This window comes from Corvus moneduloides, chromosome 13 (assembly GCF_009650955.1).
Source record: "Corvus moneduloides isolate bCorMon1 chromosome 13, bCorMon1.pri, whole genome shotgun sequence".
In the NCBI taxonomy this organism is placed as follows: Eukaryota; Metazoa; Chordata; class Aves; order Passeriformes; family Corvidae; genus Corvus; species Corvus moneduloides.
This window is the reverse complement of record NC_045488.1, coordinates 15,852,805-15,872,613: the sequence shown is the minus strand read 5'-3', so window position 1 is coordinate 15,872,613 and position 19,809 is coordinate 15,852,805. Positions and strand designations below refer to the sequence as shown.

Sequence of the window (19,809 nt, the reverse complement as noted above, 5' to 3'; positions counted from 1 at the left end):
TGGACAAAATCTAACACGATTACTTTCCGACGGAGACAAAAGCGTAACCTGAACGCTTTGCTGGGGAGGAGCGCGAGTGCTTCCCGAGGCTAGGAGCAGCCAAGTGCAGGGCGCGCTGGCAGCGGGCTCGCAGTTGCTCAGCGCAATCAGGAGAAGTGAGAACATCAGAAGCCAGCGATCAGGATTTCGCTCATTTTCTAATTAGGCAATACTTCAATTCTCATAATTTTTCCAAGGAGCATTGTATTAAGAGCAGCTATTTAAAAAAAATGTCCGTGGGATATTGTGCTTTGCAAAAAACAAACAAAAATTCCCTCAGAAATGTTTAATATTAAATATTAATCGGATTTAAATTCAATAGCCGTATCTTGCGACAGTTATAGATGTGCGGGAAGCTATAGATAATCAGCCCTTGTGCATCTTCACACAGGAGGGATCGACCCGGTGTCAGCAGAGGCTCCGCAGAGGAAAGGGAGACCGATGGAAATGTGTTTTAAAAGTCACCTCCATTTCAACACCGAGCGCGGAATTTGCCCAAAAAGGTTAGAAAGACAAATATTAAATCTGCCTTCACAAAGGGAGCCGCTAAATAGATCCGAAATTAATATGCATGTAAAATTAATTAGCTGCATTTCATGACATCAAAATAAGTACCTGGGAAACAAGAATACCTTCTGGGCATTTGGCACCATATGCTAGAATTACAGTTAATTGACTAATTACATAAATTAGGCATTAATTTTACAACACATCAAGTATAAAAGATATCTCAATTAATTGTGGAGGGAGAAGGAGGAGGTTAAAGGGGAGGCTGGCGGTCCGGCCGGGCCAGGCTGGGCGCTGCGGGCGGGGAGCGCGGCCGGAGCCGCCGCCAACTTGGGGCGGTCGTTAGCGCGCGGAGCAGCCAGCCGCGCTCATTAGAATCAATTACACAGCGGAGATTGATTAGCGCGTGCCAGGGCGCGGTGGCCCCGCCGAGACCAGCCGGGAGCCGGGAGCTGCCGAAGCCGGGAGCCGCCCAGAGCAAGGTATGGACCGGGATTCGCTCTCCCTGCACTGACCGCTACGTTCAGTGGAGCCTCCTGCCCTCCCTTGCGCCCCTGAGTCTTTTATTCTGGGAAGAAAACTCAGTTCTATGGCGAAAAGGCGCAGGGTTGAGGTATTTCCGGTGAAGTTAGTCAGGTTTTCCTGTTACTTTGCTACAGTGGGATCAAGTTTCAAGTAATATTAACAATTTCAGATAGTCAGAGCCATGGCACGCAGCTTTGGTGCCTCAGAAGTGTGAGGGGATGTTCTGCATAGATGTTCTCTGGGGACTCCTCACCTGTTAGTGAGGCTACCTGACAAGATTCCTTCCCCTCAGAAGAAAAGGAGCATCCAGTTTGTACCTCATTGTACCCAAAAAGGTGCCAGACTCTCTGCATTTACTTTGTAGTTTTCCTTTTAAGCACGAGGGAGGCTGTGTTAAAATGCAGGAAGGATTTTTACCTAATGGGAATAATTATATCTCACAAGGTTAAAATGGTAAAATTCAAAGCAGTACAGAAGCCCCAGAGATCAAAAAAAGCCCAGGTCATGTAGCAGGTAGTGGAAAGATTATCACCCTGAAAGTATTTGGGGAGGCACCAGTAAGTGGTCTCCATTTACACTGGGATTTGCCGAACACCACAAAATAAACAAGTCCTACTTTGCAGCTTTTGGCAAGGTGACTGGTGAAGCTGGAACTGGACCTGCCCCAGCAGAACAGGAGGCCCATGGCAGGCACTAAGCAGGCTGCAGGGAAGGCTGGCTTCTGCCTTTGTGAGGAAACATGGGGGCTCCTGTTTCTTCTGTGAGTCTGCCTTACTAATATAAACAAAATTCCCCCGCTGTAAATGAATATTCCATAGGAATAGACCACTGTCTGGTTGCATCAGTGACAATACAGCCTGACTGTTGATGGGCTAGAAAACAGATGAAACCCTGCCACACGTCTATCTTTTTATTGAGACAAAATGTTCATTTTGATGTAGCAGTTTTGTGCTGCTGCCAGATGCTGAAGGTACTTGAGGGAGATGTTGACAAGTGGATAATTGTCAACAGAACTAAAACAGACACTTTGTTTACAGTTGAGCATGATTAATTGAGAGTAAATAAAACAACATCTCTGTTCATAAAGTCTCTCAGCATCTGAAGTTCAAAAGCAGGCAGTACACTCCAGAAAGGAAGGCACTGAACCTGCTTGAACACGGGGATCAGTAACCGAGCTCGATGAGAACAGCCTGTGCAGCGTGGGGCATCACCCTCTAGGTTTCAAGCCAAGTAGTTTCCTGCTTACTTTTTCTCTCTGTTGGTTTCTTTCCTTTTTTTTTTTTTTCTTCTCCTTTAATTTTGGCTTACATGGCTGGATCCACAAAGGGTTATGTATCACACACTAATTCAAAAGGAAGAGTTGTGCATCTGAATGCTGGATATAGTTGACTTACGTAAAATGATAGGACAAAGGTGGTCTAGAATACTTCATCAACAGTAAAATAGGAAGTGATGCAGCAGTCTTTCTTCTCACATTGTAACTTAAAGGTTTTTATAGAATATTTCATGCTTTAAAACAGTAGTGAGAGGCAAAATTTAGTGGTGATGGTCAGTAAAATCCAGGAGTATTCTGAGTTTTTGTGGGTTTTTTTTTTTGTTTGGGTTTGGTTGTTTTTTGGGTTTTTTTTAAATTAAGATATGTTTATATTTGTATCTCATGTAGCAGAGTATATTTACCCAGAGCTGTACAGAAGGTGGCATAGTTAGTATCTAAGTGGTATTTATGCTGCTCAGACTAGACATATGCTGCAGCTCAATTGAAGGGTGGAGGGGAAATAGAGTTTACCAATCCACAGTTGCCCAAATGTGGTTTTTGTGGATATCTTTTCCAAAATTACAGTTTTCTCTCTCCTTTGTGCTTTGATCCACTCTGAAGCCACTTCCTGTGAATTATTCTTTCTTTAACGGACATGAGCCCTACTAAGAGACTGTTGCAGCAGCTGGTTTAGCCTCTCCCATGTGTAGCACACTTATAAGTAAAGTTAATCTATATTCAAACTTCCTGCCTTGGTCCTGTCCAGTTACTGGTGGTTTAAGAACAGCCTGTGTGTGTCTGTACCTGTTGTCAGTGGGCATTCAGACAGCTGGAAGTGGGCTGCAGCTGCTCACAGCCTGTGAATGAGACATGCTTGCTCCATTAGTGCTGAAGGAGGGGCAAGCTCTCTTACTGATGACTATTGTGTGTTTCTTCTCGAGTCAGTTTACTGCAGCTTACAGGTCTGGGGGTCTTTTGTCTTTTGTACTAACTCTGTCCTACTGTCATTGACTTCAGCAGTGCCAGCTTCCAAGGCATGTCCATATGAGAATATCCCTCAGCCTCATGCCCACGGTTCAAAGATGCGATTCTGGGTCGTTGTGTTCCAAACAGTCCTTGAGCAGTGGTTGGGTGCTACTCATCTATTATAGCTGTATCTGCTTAGAAGGAGGGGAAGACCGTCAGGAATTGATAAGAGTTTGCATAGTAATACACATGTATCTGTCTTTTCAACATACAAATAATGTTAGGTTATTGCTTTGCACTCTGAAGGCTAGTCCTGCCACCAGCCTCCTTTGCAGAGGTAATCATTAGCCCTGAGGGTACTGCCAGTACAGTATGTGTTGTGATGTGGCTCCATCACCCTTGCTCAATGGATGGGATGTTTCTGCATTGTACTGGCTGCTAGTTGGCTGCTGGGCTCCTGTCCATGTGGGACCCTGTGTCTTGGAGCCATGCCTAAGGGTGTTTATTCTGATTGTCAGTAGCTTGCCAGTTGGATTATTAATTAGTTTATACTTAGTGTAAACTATCACAGACAAGATGATTGCACTTTTTTTGCTTTGAAGCCTCCTGTATCCTTAGTATTTCTCCAGTTCCTTCAAAAACCTTTCTCCTTTACTTTAGCTGTGATCAAAACTTTGCTCATCCCTCATCTAGAATGTGCCTTTTCCTCTGGAGCATATGCTTGTCCAAGCTGCAGCAGTTGTTGCTTGCCTGTGCAGCTCAGAAGCGCCCCAGGATGCTCCCTAAAGGCTGCTGCACTTCAAAGGAGAAGCTGCAGCCTCAGAGCAGCCAGCAACCAGGCACTTGCAGGGCTCAAAGCCCCAAAGGTGGCTGTTGGCATGGATGTAAGAGGAAAAGCTCCTTTCAAGGAGCAGCTTTGGAGTTTCCTTCTGTAGGGGAGCACTGGGCACTTCAGGGACAAGGCAGCAAGCCAGGATCCTCTATGCAGATTGTGAAGATCTTCCCAGAAGCTTGAGCAGCTGTGTGGGGAACTCCTGTGTGAGTCAAAGCACCGAGGGGGAGTGTGGCAGGGAGGAGAATTGTTTCCCTGGCGGAGAGGTGAGAGCATGGTCTGTTCAGCTGCTGGCAAGCTCTCAGTCCCCAAGCTAGCTCTGTCTTGTACCAATCTTAAGTCCACTTGTTTGGATGGTGGTAGGCGTCAGCTCTCTAAAACAGGAGACCCTACTTATTTGCAAGATGAAGGGGAAAAAATGGTTTCCATACTTACATCAACTTTGTGTTTTCATTGGAATGACTGTCACATGGTAAAGACATCTGAGATAACATCCTTTTGAGCCTAACTTACCTAGCACCTTTAAAGGACAAGTTTTCCAATGGAGTTATATCACTTTAAAAATAGGCCCAAAGACAGGAGGTTCTGCTTCATTTGACATCAGTGGAATTGGTGTATTTAACAAATGGTAATGATCACGTGAATTGTATGTAACTTCTGAATGAGGAGATGTTCAGTTTCTTTATGATCCAGACACAAGAGCTATGATGCATGGACCTATAGGAACGTCTGTCAGAAATCACCACAAATATCATTGACTTTGTAGTCAAGAGCAAATCCTGAGAATGCTTCTCTCTAACTGGCCCAGGGAGATGTGCCTGGATTTCTTGCTGCCCTGTCAATACAATGCCCTGGGGCATTAAGGGCATAGGCTGCAGATGGATGTAGGATATACTTTTCTCATGGTCAGAAGTTACTAGTGGATCCTGAAGGAAGTTCTGCTCTGGGCACAAACCTCGAGGCAGCCAATCACTTGCTGCTTCATTATCTTGAAAGACCTTGAGTTGGAGTCAAAATTGAAATAATGAGCCAGATTTATGAAGGTGAATGTGTTTGCAGCTGACATGAGCGGACACATGCTGGTAACCATCTGCTGGGAACCTTTGTAGATAGCTGTGGAAGTGCACTTTGATGTTTAGGCTGTGGATGCCATGCGTGTGATCTACTTTATGTGTGTATGCTGTCCAACTAAATAATTGCATGGGCATTAAAGTCCATTTAAAGTGATTTTGTCTTATTATGTACTCTTTGGGAAGAGAATGTCTGATTATCCATTAGATATTTTCTTATGAAAAAAAGAATACCTCTTTTAGTGGGCGTTTGTACATGAAAATCCTGAGATGCAGCAGTTCTCCTTCTGTACTCTCTGTATGTAAAGTTTGTATGCATTTGCAAAGTAGGACTTTGTTTAACTTATTTGACATTAATGGTCAGAGATGCCATGGCACTGGTACTTCATAAGTCAATTAAACATAAAACATTGTAACAGGATTATTAAAAAGTACTGAATGCTGGAGAATAGATGTGATACAGGAAGGGGCACAGAATTGCTGTGTACTTAGCGTGTATAATGCAGCTTGCTCAATTTGTTCCTGGCTATTCATAGGAGAGTACATTTTCTCTTTTTAATTGCACAGGATGACAAGACCTTTTAATTAAGGTGGCATCTATAGTATTCATATACTGCAAAACCCACAAATGACTAAAACTTAATAGCATCATAAAAACTATGGTTAAAGCTTTTACCAACACTGCCATCACAGCAAAGGGTCTTAAATCAACTATGTCAGCAGTGAACTTATGCCTACACTGAGCCTACTGACTCAGACAGCAGGAACTCATTTCTTTTTGTGCAGAAACAGTGTCTTTGTGGTGTTTTTATGGCTGTAGTAAACTGGTAAATGGCTCTTTTGTCTCTTCATGTGTTCCTGCCCTCCCATGTCTAATTTCTGCAACCTCTGAAATATTCTGTGTCCAGTTAGAAGATTCTTTTGGGGAAAGAAGATAAAACTTCTCTTCTTCACTCAGAAGGTTCCTGCAGGCTTCAGTGGAACAGAAGGGTAGGGAATGAGAATATTGCATGTGGAGGATGTGGGGAAGCAGGCAGACAGTGCTGGATGCCACAGGAACAGAAGCCTTGGTGCTGCTCAGCTTTGATATTGACTCGAGGTCTCACTGGGAGAGAACCACATCCTTCAGCACAGGGATCACAGGGTTGCAGCAGGATCCCTGCTGCAACATGGGATGTTAATCATTTACAAGCAAAGTCCTGGCAAGGATTTATGCACAGGCAGATTATTTTCTGTCTTCCCTTTTTCCTTATAACGATGGTCTTACATTTGTTGGGCTGGTGTTTGTGAGGGGGATGGTCCTTCACCATCACAGGATGCTCTCCTGTGGCATCCCAGGAATGTCTAGAGGTGCAGCCCACTGCAGAGGTGAGTGAGGTACATGGCAGCTAACAGTGGCAGTTTTTGCCTTGGTAATGCTGGTAAAAATGGGTATGGTTCTTGGTCCCTTTTGTAAGGCATTAGGCTTTTTTCTGTTTTTATCTGCAGAATGTAAAAGAATATTATGCATATGCTTAAGGTACAGTCTTATTTCTGGCAAGAGCTTTCTGCGTTTCTCATCACCTTTGTGTGTGTGTAACAGTTACTGCAGGGGGCTTTTGCAGGCATTTCTTTTTTCACAGAATTAGAAATTTAACAGTTTGGTTTTAATCATAATGTCCTGATGCTCAGAGCTCCTTGAGCACACCTTCTATCGACTATGAAATAAACCAGTTTGTATAATCCAACATTTCCCTTGGGATTAGTTCAGAAAGCAACATGATTTTTACTTTATTGCTAAAAATACTGTGTTGTTTACCAGATGAGTATTTAAATAATTTAAGGATGCTATTCTAAAGAGAGACCTTGTTAGAGTGAAAAGTGCTTTATCACAAGAACCTCTAGCAAAAGAGAGGAGGACAGAGTAAACAGGCAAAAAAGAAGGGCCTTGGGATATATTAACATTTAGCAACACTAAAATTAATTGTCTTAATTTTGTCTGGCCTGATATTAGGGAATTATGTTAATCAAGTGTATTTTCTCTATGGTCAGGTTTAGAGTGAGGATTATTAATTTGTGGGTGTGGAATCAGTAATTTGGGGATTGTTCCCCACAAAGCTTTGTGACCACTGGGGTTGTTCAGTGGCCAGGATCCTTGATTCTTCAATCTTCTCTGTATCCCGAGTTCAATCCCAAGGACCTGAACAGCAGAAGTCAATCAGCTGAGAAGGCTGAAGAGTCTGCAGTCTTTCCAGTGCCATTTTCTACAGTGGCTTGTTTGGTGTGGATTTCATGGCACAGGTAAAGCTGTGTATCCTTCTCTTCCAGCCCTTCACCCCAGCCATCCACCTTCCATTCTGCTTCCTGTTGCCTGGGAAGCTGTGAGGCCTTTCTTCAGCACGTGGCTGGTTCATCCAGCAGAGGGGCTGGAGCTGGGACCACCATCATATTCTGACAGAAGTTAATGTAGCTCTAAAAAGTCAAGGGATCAAAAGTAATGTAAAGTTGCTAAAGCCTATCTTACTTGAGTCCCAAGTTACTAAAGGAACTTGATTTGGGCTTATCCGGTTCATCTGTTCAATGACGGGCAAACACATGCTTAAATTTAATCCTAGAGATGAAAACATTTGGCAAATACTGTCCTAAATGGAGTTAAGTTTTTGAATGTCCTTTGTGCATTTTCACATTGCTTAGGAGTTTCCTTTTTTCTGCAGTAAGAGAAAAAAAATGAAAATACAGTCTGAAACAGAAGTTTGGCTGTAACTCTGCAGATCTGAGAACTGTGCTAGGTCAAGATTTGTAGGTGGGGGTTGTAACTTAATTGGACTCTGTGGTACGAGTGGAAAATGTAGCTAAGCCTTTAGTCCCATAATAATTCCCATGTAAACGATGTGTTCTTTTTATATTTCTGTACTCAGCACATTAGTGTGCCAACACTTGGAAAATAACATTGCTCACATTATAGGAGCTTTGGAAAGTTGTCATGGTGAGGAAGAGTCAGTTCCTCTAAACCAGTCCAGTGCCAAGTCGTCCAGGGAGTGTGAAAATATGAGAAAAGTGATATTGTTTTCTAATTCAAGCTGATCCTGTGTGCTTTAGGCAATGAAACTTCTCACCCTAATGCTGCTTTTAGGCCCATCAATATCTGTGGGTGTAGTCAGACTTGGTGTATGTCTGGTCCCGTTCAGGATCCAGCGACGCTCCCTGGGTGATGTGTACCTGGCTTTGTGGCTGGGTATGTACTGAGGTTTTGCACTGGTAGAAGGGTTTGGTTTTGGGTGCTCAATGCTCCCAAACACTGTGGTAGCAGAGAGCTCTGCTGACTGTCACCCCTTTACTGAAAGGAGGCTGGGGACAAGGCTATTGCAGTGAGGAAAAAGATGCTTGGCTCTGGGATTAATTCCCTGACTATTTGTCTCATGGAGCTTGGAGTTCAACTTCAGGGCGCATTTCAAGGGGAGGTTTGTGCTCAGGGCCAGGTCTGCCAGCAATGCTACGTGCAGCACTCTCGACTTCAGTGAGAGCTCCTTGCACAAAGCGAGCCTCAAATGGCCTGGAAGTTTGTGGCACCGAGCGTGGCTCGAGGACATGAGTGCATGTTTTGTGCTCTGGGTGTGTTTCAATGAATGTGCTGCCGATCTAGACCCTGATCCTGCTGTGCAGATTCCATTGGAACACACATGCTCTTGAATACAGCACACTGAACATTAATTTATGGGAATTTTGTAAGAAAACTATGTATGTAGCAGTTGCAATAAGCACGCTTTACAAAAAAAGGAGAAAGCATATTTAGAGGTTTGTTGATTTGTTTTGGGCTTTTTTTTAAAATGATTACTGCAGATGCTACTGTTTCGAGACATTTGCTTAATAGAAAGAGAAGAAAGAATGAAATAGGAGTGTTCAGTAAAGTCATCACCCTCTGAAGCTGAAAGCATTAGCAGTACACAAGTCCTTAAATGTCAACACTGTTTAAAGGAGGGAAAAAAAAGTTAAATTTGTGTAGTTCCCCTTCCCAAAGAGCAGATATGGATCCAAATAGAAAAATAATTTTCAGATATTTCCTGTGGAGTTCTAATGAAGCAAAGAATGAGATCAAAGGAAAACTGAAAATATAGGCTACTTCTGATGCTCAGTCCATATCTCTAAATTCAGATGATTGGACAGAACCTGTCAAAGATTCAATTTTAATTATCTGCTTCTGATCATGGGCTGTGGAAACAAGGAACTGAAAATGATGTGTAGTGTGACCCTGTACATTGGTGTTCATGTTCTTACCTTTGTGACCATGGATATTTCTCTTTTCTGTCCTGAAGTCTGCTGCTCTGTCCCTCTCACTGCCTGTTAGAGGCACCATTAGGGAGATCAGATCAGGAGCAGAGCGAACAATCAGCTCTGCACATGGCACAGGGAGCGAGCCAGGGTGTAGGGAAAATACCCAAAGGAAATCTGATCTCAAGGTGGGACCTTGAGGTATCTGTGATATCCAAGAGCAAGTGAAGTTGGGCTGTGTTCAGCACTGGAGGAAGAGCTCAAAAGGTCCAGAGAGGCTGCTCTGCTCAGCCTGAGAACCAGAGTCGTGTCACAGATGGGCTTCTTTGAGCTGCTTTGTGGGGGGGGAAACTTTTTGCATTCCAGGACACAGGATCACCTCCCACCTGTGCCAGAATCCTGATGATGATGAAACTGGCAGCACTGAAAAAATATCTCTTATGTAACTTCTATGCAGCTACTTTGTTACATTTTTTTAAATTGTTATTATTTTTTATTTTAAAGAAAGGGTCACCTTAAACTTGGCAAACTTTCACAGCCTGAACAAGCAGGGGGACCATGTGGAGAGCAATGTCTCTGGGGATGTACTTTTCAGTGAGTAAGTTCACTTGAGGCATGAATCTTAGGTAGATTTGATTGCATTTACTAATACAAAATCTGTCAACAGTAAAGACACCTTCACTGTTTAATCTTCCACTAGAGGGGAAAAAAAAGAAAATCGAAATACTTTTTCCTTTCCCAGAATAGCTGTCTGGCAGAAAACTTGAAAAATGTGAATCCCCTTTCTTGATACCAAGTCACTTTGTTGATGAACAGTGCTCCCAGCAAAAACTGGGAATGATACCAGACAAAGGATGCCCAGCATCATTATCTGCATTATATATCAATAGTTGTGCTTCCTTGCTTATGAAGTGTATAACCTTGTGTGTCCTTAAAGTGTAAAAACAAAACACGCACCACCCTAAGGACACCTGGGACTGCACTTCTAAGGAGCCAAGAGAAAGAAAAAGATTTTATTAAAATATTATGAATTATTGTTAACATATATTTACATAATTTAATTCATCACAGGAAACATCTACAACAATGAAATTTTCTATACATATGGTCATGAAGCCATCCTTTAATGTCACCATTTTACTCTTCAACCCATCAGTACACTAGATCCATATTTGAGGGGATTTGCTTATTTTATCTAATAACAAGGCCATTTATGGGGCTGTTATCCCTTAGATGGGATACCTGTCTGGCTCTCTTAGCCTAATCCTAAACTGGAAAGACAATGTCTCCCAAAGATCCTCTTTCTTTGAGTGAACAGTTTAAAATGCTACAGCCTGTGGGCTAAGCAAACTGGGTCAATGGTGTTACTCAAAAATTATTGCTGTTAATAACTGACATTTAAGGCTTTGGTATTTCTGTTACAAGATTTTCTTCTATTCTTGGGAGTGCTTAACTTGTAATTAATTTTGTTTGGTTGAATGTCATTAAGGAAAGAAAATTGAAGGATCTTTAGGCTTCTTGTATATAGAAGCAATTTCTGTTAAAGGCCTTGTTTTCCAAATCTGTTCCTTTTTTGTTTTGAGAAAGTTTTGTAGTATTTTTGCAACTAACAGTTATCAATTCAATAAGGACTTCTGATATTCTTGGTCAATTTTTTGCACAATCACTATTTAAATAGAAAACTGCTAAGAATCTGATTATACTGATAGAAGTGAAGAGAAAATAAGGCTGAGGAAAGCAATGTGGTGTTAACAGTGTCTTCTAGAAAAACTAATTTATTGCAGGACCCATTATTAGAAGTAAAATCTTAGTGAATGCTGGGGTAAATCAGAAGGCAGAGAGAACTCGAGCCTTGTGTGTGCTGTGTACGAGTGATGAGGCTTTTGGTATAATGTGACATTTAATCACAGAATAATCTTACTTGCAAAACCATGTGTATAAACAAAATCTTCTGTTTCAGAGCAAAAACAGGGCTAATTGTGTAGCTGCTGAACAAATCTGCTTGACAGCATGTCCATTAAAAGGACATTATGCTGGTGAGGAAATGCACTGAGGGATCCTGGAAATTATTTATCAGAAAGCTGAGCACTATTGGGGTGACCAGATGCCTGTGAACCACAGGTGCATTGTTTCCACTTCTTGTGGTTTTAATATCTGAGTTTTGAAATCCAGGAACACCTGCATTTCCCGACCATATCTGCTGCTTTGCCATTTCTATTTCCCTCTCTGTCAGCAGTTGGCTACCAGACAAGCTTTAGATGAATAGCATTCACCTTACTTCAGAGTTGTTTTATGATGCTGGTTAGATGAAATAGTTCCAGCAGATACTCTCAATAAGCAAAGGCCTGTACTCTCTGCAGTTCATTGAACCCATATGGATGAGAACAGCTGCAAAGATGGGTTTGCTACCTGAGGCCAATGTTTGTGTTGCCAACCGCGACTTCAGCTTGCTGACCCTTGTATAATTCATTGCAGTTGAGGAAATGTTGCTCACACTATTCCATTTTGTGATGAATGGCATTACTTAAAACTGATAGTCTTGTAAAGCAGTGGTGACTTCCCATGTCTGACAGATGCGAACAAAGAATACAGTCAATAAATATTGCCATGTTCTAAAGGAAGATTCACTGCTTACAGTTGAGGGGGAGGAATTTCAGTGCAAAGAGAAAACAGGTGGAAAAGAGGCTAGTATAAAATTACAATTTAGAGGTTGTGCTTAAGGATGGATCTTTGTGGGGATTAATGCATTGCAGGTCTCTGAATCACCCAGGTGTGGTGTTGCAGGCACATATTTCAATCTAGCATTGTGGAACAGTTACTGCTTCACTGACCCTCTTACAGGAGCCAGGCAAATAATTTCAGTGACCTTGATGAGCTTAGACTTCCATGGAATTTGCCCAGAAAGAGAAGGATGCCTCAGGAAGGCCATATCTGGATAATAACATTTTCTGCTTAGTACTATTGCTTTTGGGAATGTTCTTCATCCAGACGTTTCCTGGTACATTTTTATCAATATATTTTTTTCAAAACTGAGGTTGAGCGCATTCTTGTTTGTGTGAAAGGGCATCTGGCCTCCTAACCAGTGTCTCTGAACTCTGTGAGAAGTCCTCGTAGGCTTTGCTGTTGCTCTCTGCAGGCAGCAGCCCCAGGTTCTGATGAGACAGAGGTTAGAGCCAGCTGATTGCATCGATTGGTAAGAACAACAAAAAGGCAGATTCTTTGAAAGGTCAGGAATATCCATGAGTAGCCATTAAGAAAAGGGAAAGAGGAACTGAGAAGAGAGACATACAAGTGTTTTAGCAGGTTTCTGTGAGAGACCCAGGCAGAAGTTGTTACGGTCTGAGAGATGAGGATGGTGCCTGGGTAGGTGGAGTTAAGCACATCTCTGAGTGGTTTGGAGGTACTAAAAAGGGAGCAGGTGATGGGTTTCAATGAGGAACAAATTGAGGTGAATGGTGGAAACTGTGAGAAGGGAGCAGATTCCTCTTTAGTGTGAACCCTTCTTTCACAGAGCTGGTATCCCTATGCTTTTATGGTATATGAGCAAAAATGACATCACTGGCCATATTTATATAAGAATATACAGGGCACAAAATCACCTGGTATTCGTCCACCTTCACTCTGTGATAGGTGTGCAATTGTTTCATAGTCTTCTGCTTAATTTCTTGCCACTTTGTGGAGTATGAAGATAAATGAGGTAGTGTTTCTATAGAATGTTAGGGACAACTGCCCAATTCAAAGTTGTTTTGAAGTTAAGGTATGGATTAATATGTTTCCTATTCTTTTGTGGTGTTAACAGTGCACAGCTGCAATACTGTGGATATTTCCCTAGAAATGTTTCATATCATTAAACTGCAAATTTTATTCATGAGGGAAAAGGATTTTTCTCTAAGGCCCCCATTCAAAAACCACAAAAATCTTTGCTAAAAGGCTGTTAAGTTAAGTCCATGGAGTTAAATAAGAAGAGAAGTTTAAGTATCTCTATAGGCAGTGGCTGAAATAAGATGAAAACCAGTTAATCCACAGTTTTTCATCCTGGGTAGCTAAAGCTTGCTACAGTGCAGAAATCAGGCCATAAAGGTGTGTGCAATTACCTTATAAATGAGTGATGCTCATTTTGCTTGTGATAGAAGTAAAGGCCAAGGCCTCTCACCTACAGGCTGAGTACCAGAGCAGTGTGACCCTCTGCACCCAGTTCTGAGGATGTGCTGTTCCTCAGCCCTGACTTGGCCCCGGGTAGGCCAGCAGGGATGCTCCTGAAGATGCAGGTCTAATTGAAGCAGCTCTGAAAAAGTAGAACAGATGTTTGTGGGCACAGAAGTTGTGTTTGCAGTTAGGTTGAGAAAAGGCTTTTTGCTTTACTTTGTTGTCACTAATGTTACATCTACTGAAATCAAAGCTTCAGCACTGAAATGCAGTTGTAGTGATTTCTGCAGTTGTCTCTTGCTTCTTTACACTGTGGTGTATAGCCACAAGGGGCCGAATTAGAGATGTCGAGGCAGCTTTTCTGTGCTTAACTTCGCAATTAAGTTGTTTTAAAAGATTTCCCAATTAAAATGCAAGTAAATAAGCCACAATTAAAAGTAAAATGATGTGAAACTAAATCGATATTAATTTGGACAGTAGCAATTCTTTTAAATTTATTGTATAGATCTGCACACCTTGAGTTTTCAGACTAGCAAAACAATCATTGTCTTTTATATTCTGTGTGAACCAGACAGCACAATAGAAGGAGAAACTTTATTGTTATTACTGTCTTGGAGTTTCACAGTGGTTTGTGGCAAAGGAACACGGAACTGAGGACTCCTGACCTGACCTGCAGGTGCTGTGCAGAGGTGTTCTCCAAGGATGCCCAGCTAGCAGTGGTGTGCCTCTGGATTTTCTTACCTATGTCACTGCTTTCTGTTTGACTTCCCCAAGGTGGTCTTTTCATTTTTCTTTGCTTTCTGGAACTGGCAGCCTAGCTGGAAATGCCTGCACAATAAATCTGGAAGCAATCTGGAAATCTTGGTCATTTTCCAGAGTGCAAGGGGCATGGGGCTGAACAGAAATTCACCTGCCTTTGGTGCCCTCACTATGAGACTGTAGCTGAGATACAGAAAACCTTTCCTCCTGTGGGTAGCTGAGCCCAGAGAAGGCAGAAAAGAGAATGCAGAGATGGCAAAGAGGAGTGAGCCAAAGTGGAAGAGTGAGGATGCCTGGGGAGGTGAATTGGTGGGACCAGGAGTTTCTCTGCTTATCTTCCTCCCTCTCCCAAAACAAGCTGAGGATCCTGCTGCCCTTCTCTGCTGCCTCAAGTAAGGGAGTGGTGTTTTCCAGAAGTCTGATGCCAGAAGTCCCTGTGTTGAGTAAGGAGTGGTGTTTTCTACCTGCCTTGTGGGTCAGGGGTACATTCAGTTGCAGGATCAGCTGCTGCAGCTCCTTTGGTGGTGATAGAAAGCCTCTGTAAGGAGCTTCAGGAGTTTGGGCAAGCTGCCAAACTGTCTTTGGAGAGGCATTGAGAAAGGGGAAACCGTGATGCTCCACTTTATCTCTCTGCCAAAGCTGAATGGGATTTCATGAGACAAAGAAAGGGCACTTCACCACCTGCCGGGCTGCTTATCAAAGGCCTTCTACACACAGTGGAGGTGTGAGAACTTTTCAAAAGTGAGGACACAAATGTCCTCTAAAATTGAAAGTACTGGGCAATCTAGATAGAAAAGTCATTTACCAGATTCTCTGGTAATATCATATGCATTAGTGTGTATATAAATGTGTATATAGGTGTGTACAAGTATCTATGTACTTAAATATAATGTCCACAGATCGACTGATGTCACAGCTTCTCACCATGCTTATCTAGTCAGAAGCAACAGCAGAAATTGATGTGAAAACCAGACCAATATAATGCCTTTAAGACAACTCAAAATCTTGTATTTATACCTTGCATTTTGCACTTCACTTCTTCCTCTGTCTGTTTTGTCTTTTGTCATTTTGTCATGTCTCTATTCAGATGCCAAAGTCCTTAGGGAAGGCTGCATTTTCTTGGCAGTGTCACACAGAGCACTTTTGAAAGTTAATGACTACTATGAGAAATAAATATTCAGTGAAATGGCATTTTCATGATTGAAGCTTCTGTTACCAGTGGTACCTATTATCAAACAGAGGGAAGTCTTAGGATTCTGGAGGTGCTCTCATAAGCCTTAGAAATGCACCCACAGAACCTGTGGGGAGGCACTTCTCTGCAAGGTAATCAGTCCCTTAGAAAATAAAAAAGAGGGGACTCTTCAGGGACAAACCTCTGTTGTTTGTGTGTTTACAGACCTGACACCTCAACTGAGTCTTTGGCCCTCACCAATATTTTACAAATGTCTCTGTATTTGACTTGTTTCATGTATTTAAGTGCATTTGAAGTGTAATATTCGTAATTTGAGAATTGTATTCAGTAACATGTCTCCAGTGGTTACTCCTGGTATCTGATACTGAAATATAGGAGATCAAGTACAGACACTGATTTTAGTACGTAATAACAGATATAGACTAATTGATTTATTTGTGGCAAAGCAATTGCACAGTTCTGTGGAACAAAACATGACCTGGGACAGTGTAACTGGTAGCACTGTATCTAACACCAAGTAAATGCAGGAATCTGTCAGTAGCCATAAGAAACTATTTTCATTTGGAAATACAAAATTATACCTGACACCTACCAGAGGTTCACTGCAGCTGAGCAAAGGAATACCTCTAATATAAAATAATAAACTTTTAATTTATTTAAGAGCAATCTTTTTGAATAGACCTATAAAATGACTTATCATCTTGCTGTCAATGCTGATAGAATATCTGTGTAAATGGCCATGGATCACTGAGTGTCATTTATAACCATTCTTAGACCACTATCTGGTGGCTTCTAGGGTTTATTTTCTGTTGAATCTTAAAAACAGCAGGAAGAGAAACAGTCCCTACAAACAATTGCTAAATCTTGTGGTATTCCTTTGATGGAAACAACTTCCAATGTTATGCACTGATAGGTTCTGGCCTTGTTGATTATTTGTTGAATTGGTTGAAAAGGCAACTTTTGTCATAACCTTTCTAATATTTTGTCATTTTCCATGGACAGGGGAAAAATATTTTCATTTTTTCCAGCAGTGGGGTTTTAGATCTAATCTGTAAGTGGGTAGGGTAATAAATACTGACTTTGTGTGACGATGGTGCTGTGACTGTGACACCAACACTTGCAGTGCTCCGTTGGATGTGACTTTCTCCCACAATGTGTAGCAGAGTCTCTGTTTTGTTTGGCTCATAACAGAGCTCTGAGAAATTGGGACCCCCAGTTAGTGGGGAGTGACTGATACCAGACCATATGCTCAGAAAGCAGCATGTGGTTGGACCAGGAGATGGCTGAACTGCAACTCCCATGAAATTCCAAGATGCTGTTTGGTGTCAGGTGGGAGAAAGGTCGAGAAAAGGACTGCAAAAGGGAATTTGGAATACAAAACGAACAAAGAAAAAAACCCCTGACTTGTGTGAGAAGAAAAGAAAGAATGTAGAAATAAGTATTTTGATGTGAAGGGTGAAAAAGTGGATAAGCAGTGTAAGTGAATTTCCAAAGCATATTAATAAGGATGACCAAGAAAATGAAAAGGAATCAATACAGTACATAGAAGTTAAAAAAGAAAATGAGGAGGGAGTGAATAGAAGGACAAAACTAAAAAGTGGAAATACACAACATGCAGGAGGGTTACAAAGAAGAAAGGATACATTCTGCTTGTGGATTAGAGGATTTGTGGTTAGAGTTGTTGGTATTTTTCTACTGAAGGTTTTTCATAAATTTATGAAAAATTGATGGTGCACTAAAGGTGATGGACTGTCATGGATTGGCACAAAAGTTGCTTTGACACACAGACTCCTTAAGAGGCCTCAGATATACAGTCTGTAGACAAACAAACTGTTCCTTAGTGTTTTTCCCAAGTGTTACAACAAAAACCTCACTCCAGCTCAAACTTGGGTTACTGGAACTCAAGGATACTCTAAAGCTCAAGTTTATTAAACATCTTGATCCTGCCTCAAGATGTAGGACATGGTCTGTACTTCGGAATCTATTCATATGTTTAATACTTTCACTGTTTGAGATCTGCCTACTGTGCACAGAAGAACACCTACAAACAAATGAGAGTCGACAATGACAACAGAAATCAGGACTAAAAGTGTGACACAACTTTCAGAGGTATTCAGTGAAATCATTAAGTAAATAATAACTTTTCAGGGGAGAAGTGGAACTGGTAAAAAATGATTCACAGTGCAGACGTTTTCAAGAGTCGGACATGTGGGTGTATCTCCCACATGTTGAATAGTGTTCAGGTTTGCTTTGCTTCCCATTCCCCTCTGCCCTGTCTTCACCAGGAGATAAGTGCAGTTTTCCAAGAGCAGCAGTGTATATATCTGAAAGTATGAATTTGGGTAATTCTATTCATACCAGAGTTGCAAGGGGAGCTTTTGATTTCACATGTTAATCTTGAGGGCCAGGTGCTGACTCAAGATTGTTTCAGTGCTAATCTCAATGTCTTCTGTTTTTTGACATCAAATCAGTGTTGTCAAGTTTCTGTATGATAGAAACTGAAGGGATTTGAGAAATAAGTAATTTCAACTTATTTTTAAAATATCAGTGAAAATCTCCCTGAGTATTTAGAGCCTCTGAAGACATCAAAATGACACATCTCAAGGAAAGTACAGTTAATCCCACAAGAACAGAACTAGATTTGAAATACCCTACATTTGGTTGTTGGACATTTAAATGCAGTAATTTGATGAGCCTGTGTTAAGCTTACTTGGACATCCTTATTCTTTCCAGGACATTGGTTAGTCAACAGCACGATGTAATGAACTACTTACTAAAGCCAGTGCTGCCATTTCCCCCTGCCTTGGTTGTCTGGGCTTGTCCTAGAAATGTGCAGCCGTAATTCTGTGTTCAGTTACTGTTTCCCATGGTATAAATGGTGACTATACAGCGAATAATCACTGGATTAGACATGGTGCCTGCGTTTTTCTTATTTCAGTAGGAAGTCCAAGCCTTTCAGCACGTGCATCTTGTAGTATTTGGGAAAAACAACAGTAGGTGAGTATCCCAAGGGTGTGCCCCAGTCCATGGTGCTCTGGGTTCCCACTTGGCAGCTGTCAATCACTACTTGTGTTTCTGTGAGGTTGGCAGTTGAGATGGCCTGTTCCCTTCTGGAATAGGAGAGCTGTGGTCCCAAAGAGCCATAGGAAACAGTTCCAGGAAACAGACAACTAGGACAGATGACAGCAACAGAGGGGCTCAGAAATAAATGGTAAAATGAAGTGAGAACTGCCCTCTCCTTCAGCAGTCCTTAACCTGGAGCTCAGTGTGTACCACTGTATAAATCGTAGTCTAGGGTTACAGCTGGGATTGGGGTCAGGCTTTCTAGAAGGAGTAAACTGAGAAATGGGTAAGAATGACACAGAGAGGAGCTGCTAAAGTAGCCTGAGAACAGCTGGTGGGATGTTGTCCTTGGCATTAGGTAATCCAGGCATGTGGACGCATTCCTGATGTAGTCTTCAGTCAAGAGTTAAAGACAGGATTAAGGTGGAAGCTCTAAGAATGAAATGTCCTAATCATTAAGTAATGCTCAGAAGGAGCTCCCAAAGAAAACTGAGAGCTGCTATCAGTGTTTTGCCCCTATGCACTCCTTAGCCTGGATGCCAGGAGCACCCTATGGCATAAGTCTCAGCTTGAATTTAGAATTCCAGGAGAGAGAGTGGAGTGCAGTAAGCAGGGACAGGCACCTGTTGGGAGGTGTGCAGCACCGGCATGGTCCTCTGGGAGTGGGATCCCCACCGCCTAAAAAGTAAAGTTGCCTCTGCAAAACAATAAACAAAAAAGTGTCTTGTTCTGACCTGTGTTCTGTTCTGTGTGTTGAGAAGGCTGTACCTGATGCAGGAAAGGGGAGTTCCCAATCTGTGTCTATTTGTCATTAAAATGTAGGAATGGCCACACACACAGGCATGCAAAGGATTGGAATCATCGTGGTTTAAACAGCAGCTACTAGCTGAGAATAATCTAAGCAAGTGAGGTTAGGGGAAAGGTATTGATTTTGTGTCACACAAATGTAGGTAGAACATCTAATCATTAAATAATGTTCCCAGGGCACTTCTCAGTGTGACTGGCTGAAAGAGGAGACCGCAACATATTTAATGATCTGTAGAACACAGCGTCCTTGAGGTCAATAATGTGTACTTAACCTTTAGGTTTTCCATGTTGTCTGCTTGTCCAGTTGGTTTATGAAGTGTATGCTAACATGATTGGGGATTTAAGGCAGTGATAACTTGATCTCTCAAATGTTCACTGCTGTTGCACGTGGATGTTGGAC

At 42.0% G+C, this 19,809-nt stretch overlaps 1 long non-coding RNA gene across 1 annotated transcript in view; it reads left to right on the top strand.

Annotated features, from left to right (window-relative positions):
- The first annotated feature begins 963 nt into the window (after nucleotides 1–963).
- The window catches only part of LOC116450564, a 96,321-nt gene continuing 77,475 nt past the window's right edge, over nucleotides 964–19,809 (top strand). Inside the window, exon 1 of the long non-coding RNA XR_004242830.1 lies at nucleotides 964–1,028. This is a non-coding gene — a long non-coding RNA (uncharacterized LOC116450564). The remainder of the gene's footprint in view (nucleotides 1,029–19,809) is intronic.